This window comes from Anopheles coluzzii, chromosome 3, assembly GCF_943734685.1.
Source record: "Anopheles coluzzii chromosome 3, AcolN3, whole genome shotgun sequence".
NCBI classification, from domain to species: Eukaryota; Metazoa; Arthropoda; class Insecta; order Diptera; family Culicidae; genus Anopheles; species Anopheles coluzzii.
Window position 1 is genome coordinate 80,229,888 of NC_064671.1, and position 15,323 is coordinate 80,245,210.

Consider the following 15,323-nt stretch of genomic DNA (forward strand, 5'->3'; position numbering starts at 1 on the left):
GCATTCATCGTTCCTTATTGTTTTAGTGCTTCAATGCGTGGGTCTTATATTAAATGTAAATAACGTGTTTTGCTTTCCTTTTGTTATAATTTGTGCTTATACAATATTCTGTCCAAAAAGAACTAGATATCAACATCTGTAAACTGTTGCTATAACACAAACACTCGTTTCTTAATACCTAGTATTTGATTGATATTCACAGAAGAATGTCTATTGCTTCAAACCATCAATCGTAAGACGTAGCTGTGCACTCCAGTATTAAAATCCAATTTGCTCAAGATCAAATCTTTTATTGCTAAACTCACTTAACGTTTTGACCTGCTGCCTTTCCGCGGCAAACAGTTTCACCCGCTTAACCATTCAATGAAGATTAGAATTTCTTGCCGAACAGTGCACTTTCGCAAACTCCACTCCACCAAAGGCCCAGTTCCAAGAACTGTATTAAAAAATGGCCGGATCAGGTCGTAAAGCGTCGCCTGCCGATGATCCCTTTTCCGCGGCGTCAATAAATTTCCCATTCCGACCAGCTGGCCGTCGACGGTGCGGCACCGGCTGCGTTTAATGGCGCTTCATTAGCTTTCTCCCGGGCCGCCCCTCCTGACGCCTCACGCCCGGCGGTGCTCTTGTGCAGTAGCCTGCCTATTTATAGTCCTTACACGTGACCTAGCCGTGACGGTGTGGCCATCATACCGAGCCACGTAGAGGACGGCTTCAAACTTCTGTCTGCAGCAGAGTTTCCTGCCCAAACTCGCACCATCGTCGCAGAGCAGTGTTCCAGCGGTGCTCGGAGACAAGACAAACTAGAAAATCATTCAAAATAACTCACCATCTGTGCACGGGAAACTTTACCACGTCGGCTTCCCCCGTTGCCCCAACATGTCTAGTCCAGTGCTTGGGTAAAGGCTATAAAATGGTACTTCACCCGGCCGTGCCCAAAGTTTGTATGCGTCAGCGATCCTTGACTCTTTTTTTTGTTTGTTTGGTTTAAGTTTCGTAATCATTTCATCAAACAGCAACAACAACTACGCCCTTTTGGACATTCAGGGATCACACGCACATTCTCGCCCAGCCATACGTGAGTACCAAAAATCAACGCCAAGCGATCGTAAAACTTGGGATCGGGAAGTCCACCGGGCGCGTCGGATCGAATTTTATTTTTCCGCAGTTTAAATGACAGCGCGGCTGGAAAGCTTCCGCTTCCGTTACGATTGGCTCCGAGCGGCAGTAAGCACATTTAGAGTGCCAATTTCGTTGCCTGGAGTGTGTGTTTTTTTGTTGATCGAAGAAGACGGACTGTAAAAGAATTTCCCGATTAGATAGAGGGAAGATTGGAAGATATTTGATTAGGGAAGTCGTAAACTTTGATGCGAGCGATACGAACGGAAGCTTATTTATTTGGTTCTTCGGGTGGAAAGTGTAGTAAATCAGTTAGATAGAAGCAACGGAATAGCGAAGAAGATGTTCCTAAGAAATAGTATACGATGTTAAAATACAAAAAACAAATCATGTGCAAAAAAGTGTTAGGGGCATTTTAAAAAGACATTTTCTATTCTGTTGTCTAAAATCCTGCAACAATAGAAACAAATCCTTTGAGCTGAACTACTAAGCATTATACTCATCATTAAGGAGGTTGACAAAGGTCGACCAGGGAGCTGTGCAAAAGACACATACATTATCTACAACGTTAAATGTTGCCGGGCAAGCTTTCAACCTCAGTAGACGGTGACGACCACCCGCTTTTAATCTACGAACTTTCTATCCTTTCTAGGAACAGCGCTCATTACACTACTGTAAGCAGAAACTTATGGTTCACCTTTTGGATCCAAAAATAAGGCACACCCTTCGTTTGTGGGGTTTTGCTTCGTTTCTGCTCCGTACAGTAGATCATAATTACGACAATAATTTATTTTAATTAATATCACTTTACACCAGCAACCAAACGGACCAAAGTGGCAGAAACCAACCGTAAAAATGTCATTTGTCTGGAGAGCGCCTTTTTTTCTGGAAAGCAATGTTTCTCAAAAACTGAGAAATAGCAACGAAAAAAAGTCCTTTAATTGAACAACGCTATAAGCGTGGGTTTCTTGACGTTTGTTGCTGTGCTGTTTACAATGGTCAAAGTGTTTGCACAAAGAAATAAAAGTTGGCAATTAAATTAAAATGATTTAGCTTTTGTCAACCGGGTTGATGTGAGCCAGCAAATGATGAATATGATTGAAAAGGTGTTTTCTTTGAGGTTACAAAAACGTAGTGAACTTCATTGTCAGAGTGAGTAATGTTGTTATTTGTTGTTATTTGTTATATTATGTTATTTTATTTATTAAACTTACCTATTATTTTTTTTCAGCGTGCAGTTTCTTATACAATGGCTGCTAATATTGATGATATAGCTGAAAATATTGTAAAAACAAACATCAGTAAATATTTTATATCAAATTAAACTTAAGTCAAGCGATTACAGAATAATAAATCATCGAAAATCACTCATTCGAATATTTAATAATAATTACATCAAACATTTCTTAAATTACGCTCTTTGTTAAGTAAGTATGATAGAAATACCACAAGAAATGTTGTGATAGATCGCTTTCCTGTAACGTTCATCTGCGTCTTGCCAGAAACTGATCAGCTTTCGTAATCACCCGTCCTAATCAACCATCAGCACCGGAGAGTGCATATCGTTATCAGGCATAATCAGTGGGAGCTACAATTCTGGACCCAAGTCGGCGCTGAATCCAATCAGGTGCCCAACTTGAGCAAAAACAGCACCGAACGAGGCACCAAGAACGCAAAGGTGAAAATGCAAATTAAATCCGAAACCCGAACACGCGCTAACGAGGACGCGGCGATCGAATCTGCTCTGCAGCGTTCGCGGATGGCGGGATTAGAAGGTGAGAAAGTCTCGGGCGTCAGCGCGTCGGTAGCTTGGTAACGTAGGGGTTTAAGAATCATCCCGATGTAATGATCCTGGGGTACCGTGCATTCCAGGTGCATCTTTCGCCTCTCGAGAGAGTGGGTAAATTTGAATTACTTCGCGCGTTTCGTGTCTAGGATCTAAGGAAATGCAACGGTCGCTTGGAGGAAGAGGGTGAGCGCAGCGACAGAAACGCTCGCTACCATCAGCATCGTAATTGAGTGCCAAGCGTTCGGAAGAAACTGCGAGACTGCGTTGAAATGTTTCAGGTGCTTCTGTTTGCTTCCATTAGGTGAGTACGATGGTGATAAAGTTATTCAACGCGAACGCATCACTAGGTCGTGAAGGGTGATGCAATAAAAACGTTCGTCGGTGTAGTTAACATTGACACCAATAAGTCAATCATGGTTTAAGCTTGAAGAGTTCATCATATGTCCAGGGTCTTCACAGGAGAGCTTCAAGGATTTTTGTCTACATTGAGTTAGGTTTAGAAAATACCGATAGTCCGATAGTTGAAAGCTATACCAGAACAGACCTTGTTATGTAAAACATACCACATTTAGAGCTTCTAGTACAGCTCTTGTGTACAACAAAGCGATAGATGCAGACAATAGATAAACTTTTGCTATATTTTGCTGAGTAGCTCCATTGCTACTCCTACACAAATACGACTCCAGCTTGAAAAATGAGCTCCAAACGCAACCTGTTAAATCATTCCGCAGCTCATTCCAACTTTCCAAACACTTCCATTTCACCTGAACCGGGGGGATATACCGGCGAGACAAAGCAAATTAAATTTGCAAACATTTTTAATGAGTTTGTAATTGAATTCAAAAGTGTTGAAGTACATCTACATCTTGTGATGAACTTTCTTGCACGATCTTGAAATTAGGTCTTCTCCATTTTCCCCACGGCATGCAGCGCAGGTGAAACCCATCCAGGCCCCGTGAGCGGCCCTTGTCGTTGAGCACAAGACAAAGAGCGAAAAGGATTGATGTGCTTCAATCTTACCGTCCCGCATGGGATGCTGACATGCTGCAATCGATTCTGGCTGTCTAGCTTGACGGTTTTACAGCTGCACGCCCTGAACGCTCCCGACCGAACCCCGTTCAGGGCCAATAAATCTGCCTGGATCACGCGGGTAGAAGTGATATTCGTGACACGGCAGCCCGAATGCACCATCGCACAATTGGAGTACACGTGTAGTTGATTAAGTTGTGCTGAGTGCACGGGTTCAAGGTTTGGAAGGGGGTCACAGTGAAGCACAGGAGCTTTTCCCCGAGGGCCACCGCTGTTGGAGACATTGTGAGAGACAGTGAGACCAAGAAGTGCAATCTAATTTATTCGCAGATGCATTTGATTCGTTTGAGTGAGCTTTGATTGAGTCGCTGTTTGTTGTACGATAGCTTTTTTAGATAGATTTGGAGTTCATTTGTGAAGAAGACTGCGTTCGAGGATACGGCCACTAGGTTAATAAAATAACAAATAAAATTATCTAATAACGTAGCGAAAATGAACAAGATTTTACTGTTAGAATAAAAATAAAACATCAGAAAAACTGAAATTCTAACTAGATTGAGAAACTGCAAAAAACCCATCTTGATGAAAAAGTATGCTACAGATTTCTCATAACTAATTCATTTTCGTGCATCGTATTCGGTTCAATTCCACTTAGCTGGATGATTTGCGACGAAAAATGAATAAAACGTTCACGTCAGCAGCAGACCCAGACCCAGAGGCTCACTCACAAAAAAAAAAACGAAAATATAAAAAGACAACCTCGAATCAGCAGAACCATTGAAAGGAAACCCATCTTAATCATTTTCAGTTTTGCCGACCCGTTTTAAAAACTTTCCATTGCAAAAGTGGGATTCATTTTCGAAATTTCCCTCAACCTCTCTGCTTCCCCCTCCTGAGTCAGGACTTCCATCACTGAATGGGTTGCGATCTGGGCGCAAACCAGTCGAGCACGATCGCTTTCCTCCCCCCATGAGCACTCTTCCGGGCGTGAAATGAACAATCGGTGGAACGATGGAAAACGGAACCTCGATGAAATACTGTCAGCACGTCACCGCTTCCCTGAACTGTGGCTGGGAAAATGAGCATCAATCATACTTTTTCACACCTCATTTCAGGTGGCTTCCATTGTGCAGACGCGTCCTTCGGGGGGAGGGGGCCTTGTCGGGGCCAAAAGCGGGCAGAAGGAGCACACAAAATGTGATACGCTTCATGCAGCTTCATTCTTCCTTGGTTCCTGCGAAATATGGCATCTTTTAAAGCGTCCCCCGAACGATTGCACAAGAAACGGCAAGTAAGCAACGCAAAAAAAAAGAAGAACGAAACCGGTCGGAGAAAATCGGTATTCATATTTTTCATTTCACTGCCAGTGACAGCAAAGATGCATTTAAATTATTCACAACGGCAGAAGCAGCACATTTCACTTTTGGCCGCCCGTTTTCTAAACCAGCAAAGCGTTTTTGAGTGTGGTTCTTTTTTTTTGGAGCTTTTTTGGAAGTGGGGAGTATTTTTTGAGACGTTTTTTCTTTTATTGCTTTGCTGTTTGATGTACGATTCTTGAGAAGTTTGATTTGACAAATTTAAAGGTTATGCTTACAACGGAATCCTTTTTTCATATGGCTGAAAGCGTGATCATATCGTGGATGAAAGTCATTTGTTTAAAACCGAATCTATTCAAACATTTAATAATAATCGCCAATCGAGGCAATTGTCTGCTAAATTCATCATAATTTCTTAGAAAACCATAAAGGATCGGATCTATTGTTATTTATTAATATTATTTTTTTTTCTAGTAAGAACGGCCTATCACGAATTAAAAAACTGTCAAAACTCAATGCAACAAAATGCAAAAATGCGAATATTTGTTGAACATATAATACTTATTGCCACGCGTGTCCAAATGAAAAAATAACTCCAAAATTCTCCTTAGAAATTTCACCAATATTTTGAGGTATCTAAAAAAGTCTAAAAATGAGTAGCTGAATCTAAATCCCCTTTTTTTATAAATATGCGCAAAAACATGAATGGCTTTCTTAAGCAGGCTGCAAAACGAGAACGCCATAAGAAATAACAATTCAAGATGGAATTCATCCATTTAGGAAATCTTTCACCTTCTTAGACACTTCATGGTAGCATTCTTAGCTTCGCATTGCCCAAGGTTAGAGCAATCTGTTCCTACGTAAACCTGGCAGATAAGCTACACGGAATAAAAGCAGCAGCAAAAAAAAAAACACTCAATTTGGCTTTAATGTTAATTCGCTTTAAATTCCAGCGTGCGGCATTTTGTGCCTGCTGCCTGGCTGATTTCATCGGCTTCCAACGAAAACCCTTGGCAGTACACGTGCACCAACCAGGGCAGAAGCTACAGCTGCTAAACCGCGTCTGTTCAACTGCTCCCGCCGAAACGCGCACCGGAAGATGCAATGAAATGAGCATAAAATTACTGACGAATTCATCGCGTCGATTCAGCGAAACAATTTCCCAACCGGATCCGGCCCTTGCCCTCACTCACGCGCCAAAAAGGAAGGCTTCCCCTTCCGGCGTGGACAAAGGCACCGGGAGTGACCGGTGGAACGGTTCGCAATGGTTCGCAATGGTGAAATAAATCATGGCTCGCAGCACTGTCCAGAAGTGGCACCAGCAGCGGCCGCCTTGTTTGGGAGCCCATTTTGTTGTCGTTTTATTTTTCAGTTCATGATACAAAAAAAAAGTGGGAATCATCTTTGCGAACGTCCCGCCAGAGAACTGCGACTCTGCAAACAACGGACGGGGAGCTCTTTGTCGAGCAGGTCGAGAAGGTGTCTGAACTGGTGAACCATTTTCGAATGAATGATAGATAATAAGCGGAAAGTGTGCAAAATGACAACCGTTCGGGTACGGTACCGTCGCATAAATGGTCATCCCCGGAAGTGCTCACTTGACGGGCCTTGGGCAGGAAAATGAGGCATAAGATGACGACGGTCAAAGGCGAAGCGTAATTGCTCGAGAGCGTGCTTGGGATTGGTTTGCAGTACCGTTTGGCCGTTTGGTAAAGATCGACAAAGGTTGTGTTGGAATATTCAGCAGAAGCAGTTACTGTGTGCTGACCAGAGTGTGATTTATGATAGTCTCTGGTTGAATGAAGTAAAATGAAGCTTTAAGCTTATTAAAATAATATTTAAAAAAATATGATTATACATTTATGTGATGAGTTCCTCATGACTTAAGCCGAATATCAAAAGTAATGAGTGTACTATTTCCCAATATAAGCCGTTGAAGTTACAATGATAAGTATGATGATTCAAAAAATTAATTCTGCACTCTTTAACATAGCAAAACTTTAACAAAAAAGCCTTTTTTCTAAAAAAAAAGACGCAATGTTCTCTACAACAAAGTAAAACACATTTGGAAATGCGGATTGCATACTTCGATGCTGAATGATAAAATGACTAAAAAATATGCAATCAATACCACAAAGCGCCTGTAGTTAGGCAATGTACGACACAAAAGCTGCTTATATTAACATTATCAAGGTGATCATTAATGATAAATTAAAAACCAGACAAAGACGCAGTAGTTGAACACGTTAATCTCTTATGCTAGATAATTTAATTCCCTTTAACGTACCAAGCTAAAGCAACGAGCTGAAATTCAATTACGAGTTCTATTTTATTTAAGCCGAACGTTTTGCTACACTTTCAGAGCAACACCACGACACTGTCCACACACAAAGCGAAATGGCCTAATGAAAAATACATTGTGTATTTCAATGAAGCGGAAAATTACCACCAGCGATGATTACGCCGCACGGGTCAGGACGGATTCAAATGAAGCTCTGGGTCCTGGGTGTGTGATTGAGGAAAACTTAATCAAACAAAAAATATAAAAAAAAAAGAATAGATAGCAAGTGGTTTTAAAATGAATCGAAAACTAGAGAGAAAGGACAAAAAAAGACGCCAGAAAAATGGCGACAACAAAAGGCAACTCCAATCAAGAGTATCCTCATTCGCAACGGAAAGCAGAAGGACGCATCTCCAAGCGCAATGGCGCACTCCTGGCACAAATGAACCATTTAATCACTGAAACGAGCTGTCCTTAACCACTTTTCCGCTTTTCTATCAGTTGGTTATCCGCTCTTTTTCCTTCTCCTCAGCATACCGCTGTCCTATTTCTTCCCTCAACTTCCAAGCTCGAAAGCTTGTAGCGTGTCTATTTTTTTGTTCGCTCCCTCTCTCTCTCTCTCTCTCTGTCTCTCTGTCGAACGCCATCGTCTCTGGACTGAAGGACTGCATGGTTTGAATCCTTTCTTTCATTCAAGTGCTCCCATTGTTTCTCGGAAAGCGGGTTTCTCCCATTCCCGGAACGGGCGGGGGAAAAGTGACGCACACTTTGGTGGGTTCTCAGAATGCGTTTTTCAGCTCGATGGTTCGCTGACAGGCGCGCACGCTCCCGCTCCGGAAAACGGAAACGAAACAACTCAATAATCGAACCGTTCGGTTCGGTTCCTACGAGTGGGAAGCCGCTGGGACGCCATGGCAATGGCAGCACACTTCCCAGTTCCTAGCCCGAAGAAATGGGGCCGCCTGTTAGCCGTAGAATCAATACACGGGGCATTATAAATAAAGCTTAAATATAATAAATTCAAGCTCATCGTTTTGCGCCCGCATTTGGGGTGTTTTTCGTGGTGTGCGAGTTCACCGAACATTTGCTCCATACCTCCCCCTAGTTGCCACTTGGACGGTTTCGCTTGGGTACAAAAACGCCCGAGAAATTCGTCCCTGGTTGCTACCGGATTATCAGATTATATTAAAAACCACCCCTGTCGACAAGAAATGAACATGAACAGGGCGGTGAAACATCGTGAAACATCGTTTTTTCCACCTCATTCTTCGGTGGTTTTTGTCTGTACGCAAATGCTTACAGCGAATGAAACCTTTCCCGCTGCTGTGTGAGAGCTTTCGAGCAGAGCATCTTTACGACAAGGAGCGATGGTGGATCGCGGTGGTGCGGCAAATGGAAGCGTGTGGCCACTGAAAACTGTAACTATGAAGGGAGCCGAGAAATTAATCAACCGAGGTTTAATTGAAAATTTATCTCAGTGTTCAAGACGCCCTAGGGCCCACAGAGGAAGGGCCAGCGGGACCAACACGGAAGAGGTGATGAGAATGCTTTGTACGAATGCTTAATTACACAGCTCAAAAATTAATAGGGCGATACCGTAGAGATTGATTGCATTGATTAAATATCACGGGAATGTGTCAAGTTCTTTGGAATTATGTTTGATGGTGCTTCCGATGTTGCCGTTGTTTTTGTGACTTCTTATTTATCGATATCGCAATATCGCTGATGCCATTAGAGGTTTTATTGACCTTGAAGCTGAACAACATTGTTTTCTAGTATGCCATGAAATCGATAACTTTATTTTATTGCTTGCATTATTTTGTCATTTATAAGTACAGAGAAGCTTATCTCTATCTATTAAATTAAATAGGTCAACATAAATGGTAAAAATAAGCCTTCAATATTCAATAGTTTCAATCAATGGGGCACTTTTCGTTTTAAGTACGTAGACTGACATTTCAGCCTATCAGCCGTTTGCTTTGCATAGCAGTTTTCGAGCAGCTGTCAAAGAGGGTACAATATGCAGGTAGGCTTATCCCAAGGTGTATACATTTAGAAGGCTGATTTTTATCGCGTTTGCTCCTGAATGAAGATTTTAAGAGTATTTTGTGTATTCGTCAAGCCTCCAGAAAGCTTGTTTGAGCAAAAGATTTCACCCGTACTGTCGAAAAGTGACACTCAAATTTGGTTATAAAAACATGGTATGAGACCACCTGGTCTACATACACTTTGATTCTAAATTCCACCACCTGATCTCTCTAATGAACCTTGGGATAAATGAAAACACGACCTTGTTTTGACATTTTTTCGAGCAAGTACTCGAATCTAATTCTAGCTTTGGGGCCCTTCACGATTCTAGTTAGTTTTTTGTATGGAGTTTGACAGTTGGAGGCTGAAATCATGTAAACACTCCATACAAAACCACACAAAAAACTAGCCTGCCATTTTCAGTCTAGATTGTTCTAGCCACAAAGCTAGAATTAGATTCGAGTACCTGCTCGAAAACACGGTGTTGTTTACATTTACCCCAAGGTGCATTAAAGAGATCAGGTAGTGGAATCTAGAATCAAAGTGTATGTAGTCCAAGTGGTCTCATAGCATTTTTATAACCAATTTTGAACATCACTTTTTGACAGAACGAGTGAAAACTTTTGCTCGAACGAGCTTTCTGGAGGCTTGGCGAATACACAAAACACTCTTAAAATCTTCATTCAGAAGCAGAAGCGATAAAAATCAGCCTTCTAAATGCATACACCTTGGGATAAGCCCACCTGTAAATTATACTCACTTAGATAGCTGCTCGAAAAATGCTATACAATGCAAACAGCTGACAGGCTGAAATTTCAGCCTACGAACTTACAATGGAAAGGGTCCCTTTGATGGAGTTTTTACCTGTTTTCAGCCTTCAACTGTCAAACTACATATTAAAAAGCTGACTAAAATCGTGAAGGGCTTCAATATTTACTTTTAGTTTAACTTAAAACAGTTTTTGCAATATTTTTCCCCTTTTTCGATTGGAGATATATGACAGATGAGAGAAAAGTCTACACTTTATCTTAGATCCGACGATACGGTCTCTATGATGTTATCCAATCAGTAGATATGCATTGAACTATGAAGTAACGATAGCAATAGTTGGTCAGATGTAGGTCAAACAATAACAATAAATTTCTGTAGCTAAAACAACGGCAAACGAAGGCAAACGTATTCCAATTTTGTCAAACATTTACAGTTTTCTATAAAAACCTTCGACGATTTCAGAACGCCCAAGAGCAATAACGCCTTAAGTTCTTTCCCTTCCTACCAAACCAGTTTTAGAGCCAAGAAGAAAAAAACAAGAACCCACAAATATATCGATCCTCAACGGTCGATCGTTATCCCGCGCGGACAAAAAATACAAAACCAATAACCTGCCAATGATTTCCTAATAAACTGCGCGCTCGTGCTAATGATTGCATCGCATCCCCGTGGACTCACCGGCTGGGGCTCAAATTAGACCTTCCTTTGGACGTAAAGTTCCAAATTTATAACCACTATCCCTCAGCAGCGGAGACCTTCCTCTCGGTTACCTTGCAGCTATCGAAACAGGCGCCACTAAAACTTGAGCTAAAATCTATCCCGCGAAACAGGTCACGGTGCGCCGCTCTCGGGTGCTCCCGGAGCCGGACGGATATCGGATCCCTCATCATCATCATCATCGGCGAACCAACGCAACACCGTGGTATTGGTTTGATTTTATCCACCGCTCCGCGGGGACGCATTTGGTTGACGCGCTTTTAGTTTGCTTGCTGAGACGCACCAATGTCCCGCTTCCGTCAAAAACTCTCCGCGACGGGGTACGGGTTTTGATGAGGTTTAAAGATGGATGCGATGTGATAAGCCACATACTGCTGCCAGAATGGGAGAGGTTTCGCAAGTCAGACGAGCCAGATGCTTTTGTTGCTGATCTGCTGCTGCTACTAGCAAACGACGCCCCGGGTGTCGGTGTGTCTTAAAGTATCCGTCGAGCATCTCGGTCATAAAGTTCCAGCCCGCGTCCGAGAAGAATGTTCCTCCGACGGGGGTGCGCCCCTGATGGGCGATTTACGCCGATTCTAATAAAGATCCAATTAGCGTTCTGGCGCGGTTGGGTTTCGCATCCTCGGTGGCTGACTCTTCTGCTTGATCGTAAATCGTAACGGCTACCAAGGAATGCAAAAAGAGCTAAACAGAGCGACGAAAGGCATGTTAAGAGGATCGCAGGAATAATGGAATAGTGCGCTCGTAATTTTGGAAATTTGAAAATTGCTACGGGGCTGCGGAATGCAGTTGCGTTTGCAGTTGTGCGAGTGGATTTCAGATTAATGGCTTTTAGAATGTTTGTTTTGGGGGAAAAGAGGAGAAATTCTTTACGATGCCTGTGTTATTGAAAAATATGTTTCAAATTAAAGGTTGCCGAATCGTGCACAAATCGAAATGCTTTCTAAATAGAGAATGACAGCAGCGTCAATTCATCAATAGGAATAAACTTCAAATAGGTCTCGCACAAACCAATTATTTTTTTAAATGTCCACAAAATAAGCAAAAACATGAAAACTTCACTTCAACCACAATCAAGTTAACAAAACAACCTTTCAAAAGGATAAATAAGATACACACCTTTTATTGCACACTTGATCAACATAATAACAATATTTGTGACATTAATGGGCAACACGCCAAAGCATAGCAAAACAAACGAGCAATTCTGGTAAATTATTACTATCACAACCCCAAAACAGACACTAAAAAAATAACATTGAAGCGTCAATTGCAGGCAAATTTATGCTACGAATCACCGACCAAATTTGCATGATCAAATGTTTGCTCGCTGCAAAATGCATTTAATGCACCAGAGCACAATTTTATTGTGCTGAGCAAACGCCGTGATGATTATTTGTTATTTTATCATTGACGAAAGAGGCGGGAATAAAAAAAAACACCGGCCCGTCCCGATGCAGAAAGCAGAAAGATAACAATGGTTAATAAACAAACCCCATGCTTTTCACCGTACAAAAGGGTAAAAGTTTTCCGAGTCCTTGTTCCGGTTGTTGTTTTTTTTATGCGGCAATCAGAGCCGATCCTGTGGCGAGGAGACTGAGGCCATCGCAGCAGCATTCGCATATTTCACAAAAATCAAGCAGAAAAATTCTGACAAACAAATGTTTCACGAATAGAAAGCCGAGAACAGAAAGAGAGAGAGAGAGAGAGAGGGATATAATGGGGAAAAAATAACACGATCACTGTGTTCTACTCATCACCCAACACATAAACACACATAAAAAAACACAGACAGCAAGCGCAGTAGCCCCAATACTAATGAACATTATTTCCGCTACATTTCTCAGCTGGAAATATTTAATGCAATGCAAATTCAAACCAACCATCGAGTTGTGGCTGAAAGTCTGGAAGTTTGTGTTGGGAGAAGAATGGGAAAAAACAACATTCGTTCCTTTGCTAACCGGTGGCATAAGAGCCGCCACTACCGACCAGACCGACGGATAAAGCTAATGTTGTTAGCTGTTTAACACACGCACACACACACACAATGGAACAAAAATGTGCGAAGGAGAGCGGACGAATATTTGACTCAATGTTTGTACAGATATTAATCAATTAGAAGCCCGACTGCCGGTTGGTTTGAGAGGCGTGGGATACCCTTTCCTTGAGTCGTAACCGACAATGATTTGTGTGGGCGAGAATTGTTGATGCGAGATGCTTAAATATTTGTGAAAGTAAGACTAAAGAAGCTATGAGACCCAGAAGCAGTAAGCCCATTTCTAACATTAGTATGTGACGAAAATTAGTATGAATCGTTTAAATATATGCATCTTGTAATTTAAGTTATTTTTAGGTGTTTAAGTTTTTTTTGGGGGGCTTATTGGTATAAGATTTTTAAGGAATATTTTGTATTCGCGACGAACTTGTGTCTTTTTTTATTACGTTTTGTCACATGAGACATTTACAAGAACTGCTAGATTTAGTAAAATTCATTAAGGAAACCCTGCGGAAATTTAAAAGGTAAACAACATTTCGAACGAAAGCCCCGTAGGCAAACAAAAAAATTTGTATTAAAAGCTTCGAGAAATTAATGATGTCAGTAATGTTTTGTAGATTAGAGAACTCTTGTATGAAAATAAATAAAATATACTAAAAGTTATATTCATCCCTCCCGATCGATACCATTTTAGCCGACACGTAGCGATATTATTTAATAAACTTCCCCGACAGCTTTCCGATCTGTGCAATATTTCATCCTCCACCACGGTGTATCATCACGGTATCATCACCCATGACCGCGAGTACCCGAGACACCCCCGGGAGGCATTTTCCGCCAGTTGGACCCAGCCAACGATGGTGTCACGTACCACCTTTCCGTTGGGTGCCACCCAAAGCACCAAAGATTAACCGTCGACTGTAATTCGATGAAGTACCATTTCGTGACTACGGTACACTCGCCTCAGCACGAAAACAAGGTACCGCTTCTCAAACGAATCTTCACACAAACAGGATGGGTAAAAAGGTAAGGGTAAGGACACACAAAAAAGGAACAAACTCGCGTTTGTGAGAGATTACGAGCTTCGGAGATGAGCAGCAGCAACACAAACGACGAACAACAAATTTTCCATATCGAAAGAACCCATAATCCATAAACAAACACATCCCTCGGCGTGCATACAGACCACAGGGTGAATCTGTTGTTTTTATGCTTCGTTCTTTTCGCCATTTTCTTAGATGTCATGTTGGCTTCATTAAATTTTCTTTATTTTTCTCGCTTCAAACGCGAAGTGGTAGGAAACGACGTGGGATACCGGTTTGCCGTTTGACACACACACACAATCCATATCGACCGGATGGAGCGAGTTTAGCTTCAAGCTTTGCTAACTCCGCCTAGCGCCTGTGAGGTGGTGGGTTAGGTTTTCTGCGAAAAAGGGGTAAATATTTTGACGTCATTTGGGAAATTAGGTCGCGGTACGACCACGCGCACTTGCTGGATGTTCCCCGGTCGAACGATTAGTAAAGCCCAATGTAGAGAGAATACGTAATTTGCATTCAAACAAAAATACTGGAGCGTCTGTTTCAGGAAAAGAGAGTGAATATTAGAATGGAAGATAAATATTTATTAACGCAGCACGTTTTTCGAAGAATTTTTAATTATTGCCTGAACACACAGAATGTATGAAATTATTAACCATGCGTAAAGTATTCGTTATCATATGAGGAGGTTTGCTTAAGATATTCAAATCTATTTTTCCCAAAATCCTATCAAAATGGAATTATAAAGTGGCAGCGCTTTTCATCGGTGGAAAAACATCTCGAACTCCACATTAGAAAAGAAGCATGCATGCTGATAAAAATACTCTAAGCTTAAATCAATTTCAGAAACACAGGAAAGAAAGCAGTTGTACCAATACATCAAGTCAGTGTACAACAAAACAAATCTAATGTTTCAACACATTCCTATTTTGCATAAACAGTAGGACACTTCCGCAAAGATTCGGGGGAAACCTTGCTTGGGGGAAAGTTTCGTGACAACCGTTCGATGCAGTGCTGGAGTATGTAACCGCTAACCGAACAGTAGGGTATGAAACATTCAAGGTAATCGCATCAAAACTAAAGCACTTTAGCGGTCACTCACTAGAAGTTTGCCTCCCTATAGCGCTGTGTAAGAAACTAACTTTGTGCCACAGTGCACCTTAATAAAAAAAAGACCACCGTCAACAGCCCATTGTTCATCGATTAGGCCTGAGCTCTGCCGTACAATGTGTGCTCA

At 41.7% G+C, this 15,323-nt stretch overlaps 1 protein-coding gene across 8 annotated transcripts in view; it reads right to left on the minus strand.

The window, feature by feature from the left end:
* Window positions 1-15,323, minus strand: part of LOC120957438 (fat-like cadherin-related tumor suppressor homolog) — a 258,528-nt gene that overhangs the window by 125,314 nt on the left and 117,891 nt on the right. For all 8 annotated transcript variants that reach the window (XM_049609724.1, XM_049609728.1, XM_049609727.1 and 5 more), the window contains one exon: window positions 2,331-2,390. The gene's annotated coding sequence lies outside the window, so the exon portion shown is untranslated. The remainder of the gene's footprint in view (window positions 1-2,330; window positions 2,391-15,323) is intronic.